General features: G+C 56.5%; 1 protein-coding gene across 1 annotated transcript in view; it reads left to right on the top strand.

The window, feature by feature from the left end:
- The window catches only part of LOC140400035 (histone H2B-like), a 92,934-nt gene that overhangs the window by 4,642 nt on the left and 73,366 nt on the right, over nt 1-14,926 (top strand). Inside the window, exon 2 of the mRNA XM_072489519.1 lies at nt 4,915-4,999. The gene's annotated coding sequence lies outside the window, so the exon portion shown is untranslated. The remainder of the gene's footprint in view (nt 1-4,914; nt 5,000-14,926) is intronic.

Genomic DNA, 14,926 nt, shown 5'->3' with positions numbered 1-14,926 from the left:
ACGACGGTCCCTCTTCTCGGATCCGGAGGGGGTCAGGACCCTAATCAGGGACTTTTGTTCTGACCTCTTTACTGCAGATCCGTGCAGCGAGGACGCTTGCAGAGTTCTGTGGGAAGATGCTGCAGGTCGGCCCGGAGAGCGTCGGGGTCTCGACCAAACCGTCAATCATCAAGACCGGCGCCCTCGACAGCAAGACCCCAGGGCTGGACGGGCTGACCATGGAGTTCTTCAGTGCATGCTGGGACGTCCTGGGGAGCGACTACGCGGGGGTCCTGGGGAATGTATCGTGACCGAGGAGATGCCCCTTTCGTGGCGCAGGGCCGTTATTGCCCTGCTGCCCAAGAAAGGGGATTTCCGCCGACTCAAAACAGGCGAGCGGTCTCCCTCCTCAGCACGGACTACAAAATAATTGCCACGGTCATGTCTTTGCACCTTGGCCCTGTGCTGGACCACATGATCCACCCCGACAGTCCTACACCGTCCCGGACCGCACCATTTACCATGATCCACCCTGACAGTCCCACACAGTCCCGGACCGCACCATTTACCATGATCCACCCTGACAGTCCCACACCGTCCCGGACCGCACCATTTACCATGATCCACCCTGATAGTCCCACACCGTCCCGGACCGCACGATTTACCATGATCCACCCTGACAGTCCCACATCGTCCCGGAGCGCACCATTTACCATGATCCACCCTGACAGTCCCACACCGTCCCGGACCGCACCATTTACTATGATCCACCCTGACAGCCCCACACCGCACCATTTACCATGATCCACCCTGATAGTCCCACACCGTCCCGGACCGCACGATTTACCATGATCCACCCTGACAGTCCCACACCGTCCCGGACCGCACCATTTACCATGATCCACCCTGACAGCCTCACACCGCACCATTTACCATGATCCACCCTGACAGTCCCACACCGTCCCGGACCGCACCATTTACCATGATCCACCCTGACAGTCCCACACCGTCCCGGACCGCACCATTTACTATGATCCACCCTGACAGTCCCACACTGTCCCGGACCGCACCATTTACCATGATCCACCCTGACAGTCCCACATCGACCCGGACCGCACCATGTACCATGATCCACCCTGACAGTCCTACACCGTCCCGGACCGCACCATTTACCATGATCCACCCTGACAGTCCCACACCGTCCCGGACCGCACCATTTACTATGATCCACCCTGACAGTCCCACACCGTCCCGGACCGCACCATTTACCATGATCCACCCTGACAGTCCCACACCGTCCCGGACCGCACCATTTACCATGATCCACCCTGACAGCCCCACACCGCACCATTTACCATGATCCACCCTGACAGTCCCACATCGTCCCGGACCGCACCATGTACCATGATCCACCCTGACAGTCCTACACCGTCCCAGACCGCACCATTTACCATGATCCACCCTGACAGTCCCACACCGTCCTGGACCGCACCATTTACCATAATATCCATCCGGGCCGGGACATCCATCATTCCCAGACGACTGGGATGTTGAGCGCCTTCCGGTCTCTTGACCAGGAGAGGGCGTTCGACAGGGTGGGGCACGAGTATTTGCTCGGGACTCTGCGAGCCTTCAGGTTCAGGACGCACTTTGTCGCCCGGATCCGATTACTGTACGCTGCCTTGGAGTGTCTGATTAAGGTTAACCTGTCCCTGATGGCGCCCCTTCGCTTTGGGAGAGGTGTGCGTCAGGGCTGCCCCTTGCCCGTTCAACTTTATTCTCTCTGCGTGGAGCCTTTCCTGCGCCTCCTGCAGAGGAGGTTGTCGGGGCTGGTTTTGCGTGAGCTGGGCATGACGGTGGTCGTTTTGGCTTACGCTGATGATGTGTTGCTCATGTTCATTTACCCCGGTGACCTGCGGAGGATGCGAGAGTGCCAGGCTGTGTACTCCGCCGCATCTTCTGCTGGGACCAACCGGGCTAAAATGTTCCGGACTCCTGGTCGGTCCATGGCAGATGGACCCCCTCCCAGAGGAGCTCAGGCCTTCAGCTGGCGCCGGTCCAACATCTACTTGGACCAACATCCTCGACTTGGGAGTCTATCTTTGCCCGGCAGAGGAAGCCTGGCCGGCGAACTGGCAGGAGTTGGCGACCAAGGTCACCGCTCGCCTGGGACGCTGGACAGGACTGCTCCGAGTGATGTCCTACAGGGGTCGAGTTCTCATCATAAACCAGCTGATAGCCTCCATGTTGTGGTACCGGCTGGTCACTTTGACCCCTCCCCCTGACTTTGTCACAGGCATCCAGAGAACTCTGATTCGGTTCTTCTGGGACAATGGATTGCACTGGGTCGCTGAGGAGGTCTGCAGTCTCCCGCTTGCGGAGGGCGGTCAGGCGCTGGTGTGCCTTCGCATCCAGATCACGACTTTACGCCTTCAGACTCTGCAGCGATACCTGGACGTTGAGCATCCTCCACGATGGTGTACCCGGGCGAAGTATTTCTTCCCCCAGGTGCACGGTCTGAACTACGATGTGCAGCTCCTGTTCGTTGACCAGCAAGGTCTTCAGAATTCTTTGTTGACGCTGCCTGTCTTGTACCAGGATCTTCTCAAAGTCAGGAACAGGCGACATATTTCTTCTGCCAGGTGCACGTCCTGAACTATGACGTTGACCAGCAAGGTCTTCAGAATTCTTTGTTGGCGCTGCCCGTCTTGTACCAGGACCATCTCAAAGTCTGGACCAAGTCCCCACATGCCACAGCTCTCCGCTGTCAGGAGTAGTGGCTCTCGTAAGGGAGCCGCTGCTCAGGAATCCGCACCTCAGCCAATATCCATTACGGTGGCTGGCGGAGCGGAGGGTTGTGGATGTCGGGGTGACCAGGATCGGGGACATGCAGGGTGGCAGAGGAGTGGACTGGATGACGCCCTACGAGCTCACCGAGCGCGGTGCTGTATCCATCCAGCACGCGGCCAAAGCCATCCGAGGCCTCAAAATGGTCGTGCTCGGCCCCTTGGACTCGAGACGGCGCAGTTGTGCGGTGGCATTCCGTCTGAGCGGACCCCTGCTCGGATGGAATGCCACGTTGGTCCCAGGACCCTGAACCCCTTCCGGGCGCCGGTACCCCACAACCCCAGTCGCTTCATGTAGACACCCCCCGTGCCTTTTCGTACCGCGCAGATGTGTTTCCTGTATGGCCTGCTGCTGCACACCTTCCACCTCCTTGCCCTCGCCCGCCATCCGGACATGGCTTGGCGTGCCTTGCTGCAGTCCGGCAGCGGAGGTCCCAACTGGAGTTCCCTCTACGGAGGCGTCTTCCCTATAAGACTTGGGGACCTGGGATGGAGGGTGCTGCACAAGGCAGTGTCGTGCAACCGTAGGTTAAATCACCACACGGCCTCCCCAGAGACCTGCCACTTTTGCGGCCTGGTGGAGTCTGTGGAGCATGTGTTTGTTGTCTCTCTTAGGCTGCATTCCTTTTTTAGTTTTTTGACGATATTCTTGTTGAGGTTTTCTTTGCACTTAAGCCCCACGCTCCTGATCTATGGACATCTGGTGTGGGAAGGTGGGGAAGCGGGGAAGGCGGACGACCTCCTTGTGAACCTGCTCCTGGGCCTGGCCACACTTGCCATTAATAGGTCCAGGCAGCGGGCGACCGAGGGGGTCGTCCGGCCTGACTGTCTGCCCCTCCTCCGCAGCCTCGTTCGCGGCCGGGTGTCCCTGGAGTGGGAGCTTGTGGTGACCACGAGCACACTTGAGGCCTTCCGTGCTCGGTGGCTGCCGTAGGGGTTGGACTGCCCCATCCACCCTGATTTTCACACTTTAATTTAACGGGTTTTGTTCCGATTCCGTTTCCTTTCTGATTCCTTTTTGGGCTCTGCTCCAGTTGCTTTCTTTTTGGAGCACCCCCCGGTTTGCTTTTGTCCCTCAGTTAGTTTTTGTATTTTTACTTTCGTTGTCACGCCGTGCATCACTCCAGAATAGTCGGTGGATGCAGGGTTTTAATCCTGCTGCGTGGAGATAAATGCAGCAGGTCATCACTCACAAGGGAAAAAAACACAAGAAAAAAAAACAACACAAAAATATTATGACAGTTGTTAAACCCGAAAAAACCCCACACACACTGTGCCCCGAACACGGGCTCTATAGGAGGTTTTGCTCTATATGTGATGACAGTGAAATGGGGAATATTCCCCTTGATTCTCAATGCGCAATTGCTGCGGGGATCTGCGCACGCCCGGCGTAACCCCGCCCCCTGCCTGTCGTCACTGAAGGTGAGAGCGCATGTGCAGCCCCTCCAGCCCAGGAACAGCGTTCTCATTGCAGCAGCACATCCATTTGCGAGTGTGAGCAAAGAGGCTCAGAGATCATTACTGACTCGGGGGGAGTTCAGGGAGAATCGGGGGCTGTTTGCAAGAGGCGCAGTGGAGCACGATCTTGTTCCGGGACTTGGAGTGAGCGGGGGGAAGGGAGAGCTCTTTCTGGGCCTGGCTTATTGTCTGATTCTGGGTTAGGATTTGGAGAGTATTTTCTTTACTTTACTGATAATCAATTGAAAGAATAGGTTGATCTATCATTGGCCTCATCTGATCCTGATTTACAAGAGAGATGGTATCTTCCGCCCAGTTCAACAGATGAAGAGATGAGTTCCAAGATGATGATTCCTCAGCAACGTGAATGTGGCGACTTGGGGCTTTTCACAGTAACTTCATTTGAAGCCGACTTGTGACAAGAAGCGATTTTCATTTCATTTCACATGGTTAGGTGGGGTTACTGGGTAAGGGTGGAGGCGTGGAACGCTCTTTACAAAGATGGGCTCGATGAACCGAATGGCCTCCTTCTGAACTATAAATTCTGTGATTATCAGTTGAAAGAATAGACTGATCTATCATTGGCCTCATCTGACCCTGATTTACAAGAGATATGCTTTCTTCCCCCTAGTTCAACAGATGAAGAAATGAGTTCCAAGAACAAGATGATGATTCCTCAGCAAAATGTATGTGTCGCCGTCTCCTTCTAACTGACAGTAAGTACAATATTAATCCAACATTGCAGAGACACAGACACAACATCAACTCCACCGTCACAGAGAACAGAAGCAGTCACACTCACATTGACCTCAAGTCCCAGATAAACATGTCCAATCCAACAGTGATACACGAGAGGGCAGGTGGGGTAATTTTCCACAATTCACCCCCCCCCCCCGCCATATCATGGAACGTTGGATCAACTTGTTGTGATAATAGCTTTTCGTAAAGTAATCAGTATAGAATTAATTTGGTACAGATTCAGCAATGTGTAAGTAGCCATTTGCACTTTTTTGTAACTTTGTTGGATTAAAATGTATCAGAAACACTTTAACCTCACAAGTTGTGAACCTTTGGTGCAAGTAAAAAGTCAGATAGTACAGCTGATTTAAAAATACAGAATTATTCGTAAGTTTCTACTGAGACAAGTCAGAAAACAAGATATTGGGGGAATGTCCAATTCACATAACAAGCATGTCTTTCGGGACTTGTGGGAGGAACCCGGAGCATCCGGAGGAAACCCACACAGACACAGGGAAAACGTGCAGACTCTGCACAGGCAGCAACGCAAGCGGGAATCAAACCTTGGAACCTGGCACTGTGAAGCAATCCCCTGATTTACACAATCCCCTGGTATACATCCCCCTGCTTTATACACTCCCCGGCTTGAGACACTCCCCTGCTTCATACAGCCCCCTGCTTTATACACTCCCCTGCTTTATACACTCCCCTGCTTTATACACCCCCCTGCTTTATACACTCCCCTGCTTTAAACACCCCCTGCTTTATTCACCCCCTGCTTTATACACCACCCTGCTTTAGACATCCACCTGCTTTTCCACTCCCCGGCTTCATACACCCCCGTGCTTTACACCCCCCCCCTGCTTCATACACTCCCCTGCTTTATACACTCTCCTGATTCACACACACCCCTGCTTTATACATCCCCCTGCTTGATGCATCCCCCTGCTTGATGCACTCGCCCAGCTTGACACACTCGCCTGCTTGATACATCCCCCTGCTTGATACATCCCGCAGCTTTAGACACTCCCCCAGCTTTAGACACTCCCCCAGCTTTAGACACTCCCCCTGCTTTAGACACTCCCCCTGCTTTAGACACTCCTCCTGCTTTAGACACTCCCCTACTTTGTACATACCCCTGCTTTATGTGCTCCCCTGCTTTGTACATCCCCCTGCTTTATACGCTCCCCTGCTTTGTACGCTCCCCTACTTTGTACATACCCCTGCTTTATGCGCTCCCCTGCTTTGTACATCCCCCTGCTTTATACGCTCCCCGGCTTTATACACCCCCCGGCTTCATACACCCCCCGTCTTCATACACCCCCCGGCTTCATACACCCCCCCGGCTTCATACACCCCCCCGGCTTCATAAACCCCCCCCCCGGCTTCATACACCCCCCGGCTTCATACACCCCCCGGCTTCATACACCCCCCGGCTTCATACACCCCCCGGCTTCATACACCCCCCGGCTTCATACACCCCCCGGCTTCATACCCCCCCCCCGGCTTCATACACCCCCCTGCTTCATATACCGCCCTGCTTCGTACACCGCCCTGCTTCGTACACTCCCCTGCTTCGTACATCCCCCTGCTTTATACACCCCCCAGCTTTGTACATCCCCCTGCTTTGTACATCCCCCTGCTTTATGCACTCCCCTGCTTTATGCACTCCCCTGCTTTATGCACTCCCCTGCTTTATGCACGCCCCTGCTTTATGCACGCCCCTGCTTTATGCACGCCCCTGCTTTATGCACGCCCCTGCTTTATGCACTCCCCTGCTTTATGCACTCCCCTGCTTTATGCACTCTCCTGCTTTATGCACTCCCCTGCTTTATGCACTCCCCTGCTTTATGCACTCCCCTGCTTTATGCACTCCCCTGCTTTATCCACCCCCCTGCTTTATCCACTCCCCTGCTTTATCCACCCCCCTGCTTTATCCACCCCCCTGCTTTATCCACCCCCCTGCTTTATACACTCCCCTGCTTGATACACTCCCCTGCTTGATACATTCCCCTGCTTGATACACTCCCCTGCTTGATACATCCCCCAGCTTGATGCACTCCCCAGCTTTATACACCCCCCTGCTTTATACACCCGCCTGCTTTATACACCCCCCTGCTTTATACACTCGCCTGCTTTATACACTCACCTGCTTTATACTTCCCCGTGCTTTATACACCCGCCTGCTTTATACAACCCCCTGCTTTATACACCCCCCTGCTTTATACACTCGCCTGCTTTATACACTCGCCTGCTTTATACTTCCCCGTGCTTTATACACCCGCCTGCTTTATACAACCCCCTGCTTTATACACCCCCCTGCTTTATACACCCGCCTGCTTTATACAACCCCCTGCTTTATACACTCCCCCAGCTTTAGACAGTCCCCCTGCTTTATACACTCCCCTGCTTGATACGCTCCCATACTTTGTACATACCCCTGCTTTATGCGCTCTCCCCTCTTTATGCGCTCCCCTGCTTTGTACATACCCCTGCTTTATACACTCCCCGGCTTCACACACCCCCCGGCTTCACACACCCCCCGGCTTCATACACCCCCTGGCTTCATACACCCCCCGGCTTCATACACCCCCCGGCTTCATACACCCCCCGGCTTCATACACCCCCCGGCTTCCTACACCCCCCTGTTTCCTACACCCCCCTGTTTCCTACACCCCCCTGCTTCCTACACCCCCCTGCTTCATACACCCCCCTGCTTCATACACCCCCCTGCTTCATACACCCCCCTGCTTCATACACCCCCCTGCTTCATACACCCCCCTGCTTCATACACCCCCCTGCTTCATACACCCCCATTCTTCATACACCCCCCTGCTTTATAAACCCCCTATTTTATACACTCCCCTGCTTTGTACATCCCCCTGCTTTCTGCACTCCCCTGCTTTATACACTCCCCTGCTTTGTACACCCCCTGCTTTTGTACATCCCCCTGCTTTATGCACTCCCCTGCTTTATACACTCCCCTGGTGTATACACTCCCCTGCTGTATACACTCCCCTGCTGTATACACCCCCCTGCTTCATACACCCCCCTGCTTCATACACCCCCCTGCTTCATACACCCCCCTGCTTCATACACCCCCCTGCTTCATACACCCCCCTGCTTCATACACTCCCCCTGCTTGATACACTCCCCTGCTTTGTACATCCCCCTGCTTTATGCACTCCCCTGCTTTGTACATCCCCCTGCTTTATGCACTCCCCTGCTTTATACACCCCCCCGCTTTCTACACTCCCCTGCTTTATACCGTCCCCAGCTTTATACAGTCCCCTGCTTCATACACTCCCCAGCTTTATACAGTCCCCTGCTTTATACAGTCCCCTGCTTTATACAGTCCCCTGCTTTATGCACTCCCCTGCTTTATACACCCCCTGCTTTATACACCCCCCTGCTTTATACACCCCCCTGCTTTATACACCCCCCTGCTTTATACACCCCCCCTGCTTTATACACCCCCCTGCTTTATACACCCCCCTGTTTTATACACCCCCCTGCTTCATACACCCCCCTGCTCCATACACCCCCCTGCTTCATACACCCCCCTGTTTTATACACCCCCCTGCTTCATACACCCCCCTGCTCCATACACCCCCCTGCTTCATACACCCCCCTGCTTTGTACATCCCCCTGCTTTATGCACTCCCCTGCTTTATACACCCCCCTGCTTTATACACCCCCCTGCTTGATACACCCCCCTGCTTTGTACATCCCCCTGCTTTATTCCCCCCCGCTTTCTACACTCCCATGCTTTATACCGTCCCAGCTTTATACAGTCCCCTACTTCATACACTCCCCAGCTTTATACAGTCCCCAGCTTTATACAGTCCCCTGCTTTATGCACTCCCCTGCTTGATACACTCCCCTGCTTGATACACTCCCCTGCTTGATACACTCCCCTGCTTGATACACTCCCCTGCTTGATACACTCCCCTGCTTGATGCACTCCCCTGCTTGATGCACTCCCCTGCTTGATGCACTCCCCTGCTTGATGCACCCCCCTGCTTGATGCACTCCCCTGCTTGATGCACCCCCCAGCTTGATACACCCCCCTGCTTTATACACCCCCCTGCTTTATACACCCCCCTGCTTTATACACCCCCCTGCTTTATACACCCCCCTGCTTTATACACCCCCCTGCTTTATACACCCCCCTGCTTTATACACCCCCCTGCTTTATACACCCCCCTGCTTTATACACCCCCCTGCTTTATACAACCCCCTGCTTTGTACACCCCCCTGCTTCATACACACCCTTGCTTCATACATGCCCCCTCCACACACACCCCACCCCACCCCCCCACACCCCACCACAACCCCCCCCAACCACACACCCCCACCCCCTCCACCCCCCCTCCATACTCCCCCCTCCACACACATCCCCCCCTCCAACCGCCCCACACACCCCCCCACACACACACACCCCTCCACCCCCCCCCACCCCCCCCTCCACACACCCCCCTCCACCCCACCCTCCACACACTCCCCCTCCACACCCCTCCCCCTCCACACCCCTCCCCCTCCACCCCCCCCCTTCACCCCCCTCCCACCCCCCCCTCCCACAGTCCCCCCCCCTCCCCCCCCCCCTCCACAACCCATCCCTCCACACACCCCCCCGCTTGGTATATCCCCCTGCTCTATACATCCCCCTGCTCGATGCACTCCCCTGCTTTATACACTCGCCTGCTTTACGCACTCCACTGCTTTACGCACTCCCCTGCTTTACGCACTCCCCTGCTTTACGCACTCCCCTGCTTTACGCACTCCCCTGCTTTACGCACTCCCCTGCATTCCGCACTCCCCTGCTTTACGCACTCCCCTGCTTTACGCACTCCCCTGCTTTACGCACTCCCCTGCTTTACGCACCCCCCTGCATTCCGCGCTCCCCTGCTTTACGCGCTCCCCTGCTTCACGCGCTCCCCTGCTTTACGCGCTCCACTGCTTTACGCGCTCCCCGGCTTTACGCGCTCCCCGGCTTTACGCGCTCCCCGGCTTTACGCGCTCCCCGGCTTTACGCGCTCCCCGGCTTTACGCGCTCCCCGGCTTTACGCACTCCCCGGCTTTACGCACTCCCCGGCTTTACGCACTCCCCGGCTTTACGCACTCCCCGGCTTTACGCACTCCCCGGCTTTACGCACTCCCCGGCTTTACGCACTCCCCGGCTTTACGCACTCCCCGGCTTTACGCACTCCCCGGCTTTACGCACTCCCCGGCTTTACGCACTCCCCTGCTTTACGCACTCCCCGGCTTTACGCACTCCCCTGCTTTACACACTCCCCGGCTTCATACATCCTCTGCTTTAGCGTATAAAGGGTGTATTTGCTGGGCTGGTTTAGCACACTGGGCTAAATCGCTGGTTTTTAAAGCAGACCAAGGCAGGCCAGCAGCACGGTTCGAAACCCGTACCAGCCTCCCCGAACAGGCGCCGGAATGTGGCGACTAGGGGCTTTTCACAGTAACTGCATTTGAAGCCTACTTGTGACAATAAGCGATTTTCATTTGATTTATGCACTCCCCTGCTTGAACCACTTCCAATCGTTTAGAAGCTCCACTGGTTTCCACACTTTCTTGTTGCGCACATCCCTCTGTTTTCACACTTTCAAAAAACAAAAAAAATTGCCGTTCGTTTTCATTTATTGTCCAGAAACAAAGGCTTCTTCTTCGCTGTCTCTAATAACAGACTGTCGCCATCTGGCTCAGCAAACAATCCTCCCTATTCCCCCCCCCCCACCCAGCTCGCCTCCCACTGACCCCCCCCCGCCCAGCTCCCCTCTCCCTGACCCCCCCGCCCAGCTCCCCTCTCCCTGACCCCCCCCCGCCCAGCTCCCCTCTCCCTGACCCCCCCCACCCAGCTCCCCTCTCCCTGACCCCCTCCCACCCAGCTCCCCTCTCCCTGAACCCCCCCACCCAGCTCCCCTCTCCCTGACCCCCCCCACCTTGCTCCCCTCTCCCTGACCCCCCCGCCCAGCTCCCCTCTCCCTGACCCCCCCCGCCCAGCTACCCTCTCCCTGACCCCCCCCGCCCAGCTCCCCTCTCCCTGACCCCCCCACCCAGCTCCCCTCTCCCTGACCCCCCCCACCCAGCTCCCCTCTCCCTGACCCCCCATGCCCAGCTCCCCCCCCCCAGCTCCCCTCTCCCTGACCCCCCCACCCCCCCCATCCAGCTCCCCTCTCCCTAACCCCCCCGCCCAACTCCCCTCTCCCTGACCCCCCCCCCGTCCAGCTCCCCTCTCCCTAACCCCCCCCCCCGCCCAACTCCCCTCTCCCTGACCCTCCCCCCCCTGCGCAGCTCCCCTCTCCCTGACCCCCCCCCCACCCAGCTCCCCTCTCCCTGACCCCCCCCCCCGCCCAGCTCCCCTTCCCCCGCCCAACTCCCCTCTCCCTGACCCCCGCCCCCCCCCCCCCCTGTCCAGCTCCCCTCTCCCTAACCTCCCCCCGCCCAACTCCCCTCTCCCTGATCCCCCCCCCCGGCCCAGCTCCCCTCTCCCCGCCCAGCTCCCCTCTCCCTGACCCCCCTCCCCCGTCCAGCTCCCCCCCCGCCCAGCTCCCCTCTCCCTGACCCACCTCCCCCGTCCAGCTCCCCCCCCGCCCAGCTCCCCTCCCCCGCCCAGCTCCCCTCTCCCGCCCCTCCCGCCCAACTCCCCTCCCCCCCCCCAGCTCCCCTCTCCCTGACCCCCCCCGCCCAGCTCCCCTCTCCCTGACCCCCCCCGCCCAGCTCCCCTCTCCCTGACCCCCCCCCGCCCAGCTCCCCTCTCCCTAACCCCCCCCGCGCCCAGCTCCCCTCTCCCTGACACCCCCCGCCCAGCTCCCCTCTCCCTGACACCCCCCCCCCCGCCCAGCTCCCCTCTCCCTGACCCCCCCGCCCAGCTCCCCTCTCCCTGACACCCCCAGCCCAGCTCCCCTCCCCCCTCCCCCCCCCGCCCAGCTCCCCTCTCCCTGACACCCCCCCCCCCCCCGCCCAGCTCCCCTCTCCCTGACCCCCCCGCCCAGCTCCCCTCTCCCTGACCCCCCCGCCCAGTTCCCCTCTCCCTGACACCCCGCCCCGATGGTCTCCTTTTTTTTAATAATTGATTTAAAATACAGTTTTGTCCAGGTTGTGGATAAAGGTATATACCTGACAAAACAAAACACAGGCTCCAGGAAATATACCCAGACAGGAGGGGTCTTTCCTCCCCTCTCTTCTTTCCTTTTCACTAATCATCTAACTGGGCAATTGTTCGTTTCCCCTTCCCAGTTTTCTTTGCGTTCTCTCACCGTGCTGTGGTTGCTCCTCCTGTCGTCTTCCCCTGTGCTCTGCACACCCCCCCCCCCCCCTCGCCCGTTTTAGTTTCCTTCTCTTCCCCCTTCTGGCTACCCCTTTTTGTCCCGTTTCTCCCCTTCACTGCTGCCCCCATTCTTTCTTGCTGGCTGGCTTTTGTTACATCACCTTCCCCCCCCACCCCTCCCTCGGTTTCCTCTTTCTGTCTCGTCCTGGCTATTTCTCCCGGGCTACTCGCTATTTATTCATGTGTTGGCCACAAACCGGTCTCGGAGCAGTCGGGTGAATGGCTCCCATGTTTTGTGGAAGCGCTCTTCCGACCAAGGATGGTGAATTTGATATTCTCCATTTGGAGAAATTCCGATCGGCCGGGAAGCCAGTCTGCAGTTTTAGGTGGTGCTGCTGATCGCCAGCCGAGCAAAATTCTACGGCAGCCGATCAGGGAGGTAAAGGCATCCGCCCTCCTCCCCATGAAGAGATCTGGCTGGTCTGATACCCCAGAGACTGCCACTTTCGGGCATGTCTTCACTCTCATCCCTAACACTTTGGACATTGCCTCGAAGAAGGCTGTCCACTACCCACCAAGTCTGGGGCAAGACCAGAACATGTGGGCGTGGTTGGCCAGGCCTCCTTGGCAGGGGTCACACCTATCCTGCACCTCTGGGAAGAACCTGATCATTCGGGTTCTGGTCAAGTGGGCTCTGTGTACCACTTTTAGCTGCGTTAGGTTGAGCCTCGGAGGGAGAGTTGACCCTGTGCAGTGCGTCGTTCCAGAATCCCCACCCTATTTCGAACCCCAAGTCGTCTTCCCATTTCCTCCTTGTCGTGTCCAGTTCGGTGTCGGTCCTCTCTAGCAGTTGTTCGTACATGTCACTACAGTTCCCTCTGCCTAGGATGTCTGCGCCCAGTAGCTCTTCCAATAGTGTCTGTCATGGTGGTCGTGGTTATGTCCTTGTCTCCTTCCTCGAGGAAGTTTTGTCGCTGCAGGTATCTGAGTTTGTTGCCTTTAGCTGGTTGGAATCTCTGCGTCAGTTCTTCCAGTGTTGTGACCCTACCGTCAGTGTATCGGTCCCTGACTGTCAATGTCCCCCACATCCTGTCTCCACCTTTTGAAGGTGGCGTCGGTGAGTGCTGGTGTGAACCTGTGGTTATTGCAGATGGGGGCTTTGTCGGATATTTTGGTGAGTCCGAATTGCTGCCGTAGTTGGTTCCACGTCTGGAGGTGGCTATCACCACTGGGCTGCTGGAGTGTTTCTTGGGAGAGCCGCCTTGGTGAGGGCCCGGGGGGAGGTCCCCTTGAGGGGGTCTCCTCTGCGTGCATCCACTCGGCTTCTGCCCCCTTTGTCCATCCCATCTCTCTTGGATTGGATTGGATTTGTTTATTGTCACGTGTACCGAGGTACAGTGAAAAGTATTTTTCTGCGAGCAGCTCAACAGATCATTAAGTACATGAGAAGAAAAGGGAATAAAAGAAAATACATAATTGGGCAACACAACATATACAATGTAACTACATAAGCACTGGCATCTTATGAAGGATACAGGGTGTAGTGTTAATGAGGTCAGTCCATAAGAGGGTCGTTTAGGAGTCTGGTGACAGTGGGGAAGAAGCTGTTTTTGAGTCTGTTTGTGCGTGTTCTCAGACTTCTGTATCTCCTGCCCGATGGAAGAAGTTGGAAGAATGAGTAAGCCGGGTGGGAGGGATCTTTGATTATACTGCCCGCTTTCCCCAGGCAGCGGGAGGTTTAGATGGAGTCAATGGATGGGAGGCAGGTTCATGTGATGGACTGGGCGGTGTTCACGACTCTCTGAAGTTTCTTGCGGTCCTAGGCCGAGCAGTTGCCATACCAGGCTGTGATGCAGCCTGATAGGATGCTTTCTATGGTGCATCTGTAAAAGTTGGTAAGAGTCAATGTGGACATGCCGAATTTCCTTAGTTTCCTGAGGAAGTATAGGGGCTGTTGTGCTTTCTTGGTGGTAGTGTCGACGTGGGTGGACCAGGACAGATTTCTGCAGATGTGCACCCCTAGGAATTTGAAACTGCTAACCATCTCCACCTCGGCCCCGTTGATGCTGACAGGGGTGTGTACAGTACTTTGCTTCCTGAAGTCAATTACCAGCTCTTTAGTTTTGCTGGCATTGAGGGAGAGTTTGTTGTTGCTACACCACTCCACTAGGTTCTCTATCTCCCTCCTGTATTCGGACTCACCGTTATTCGAGATCCGGCCCACTATGGTCGTGTCATCAGCAAACTTGTAGATGGAGTTGGAACCAAGTTTTACCACGCAGTCGTGTGTTTACAGGGAGTAGAGTAGGGTGCTAAGTACGCAGCCTTGTGGGGCACCGGTGTTGAGGACTATTGTGGAGGAGGTGTTGTTGTTCATTCTTACTGATTGTGGTCTGTTGGTAAGAAAATCGAGAATCCAGTTGCAGAGTGGGGAGCCAAGTCCTAGGTTTTGGAGCTTTGATATGAGCTTGGCTGGGATTATGGTGTTGAAGGCGGAGCTGTAGTCAATAAATAGGAGTCTAATGTAGGAGTCCTTGTTTTTGAGATGCTCTAGGGATGAGTGTAGGGCCAGGGAAATGGTGTCTGATGTGGACCGGTTGCAGCGGTATGCGAATTGCAGTGG

This window comes from Scyliorhinus torazame, chromosome 24 (assembly GCF_047496885.1).
Source record: "Scyliorhinus torazame isolate Kashiwa2021f chromosome 24, sScyTor2.1, whole genome shotgun sequence".
Lineage (NCBI taxonomy): Eukaryota > Metazoa > Chordata > Chondrichthyes > Carcharhiniformes > Scyliorhinidae > Scyliorhinus > Scyliorhinus torazame.
The sequence above is the reverse complement of the archived record's forward strand: the minus strand, read 5'-3'. Positions and strand labels throughout refer to the sequence as shown.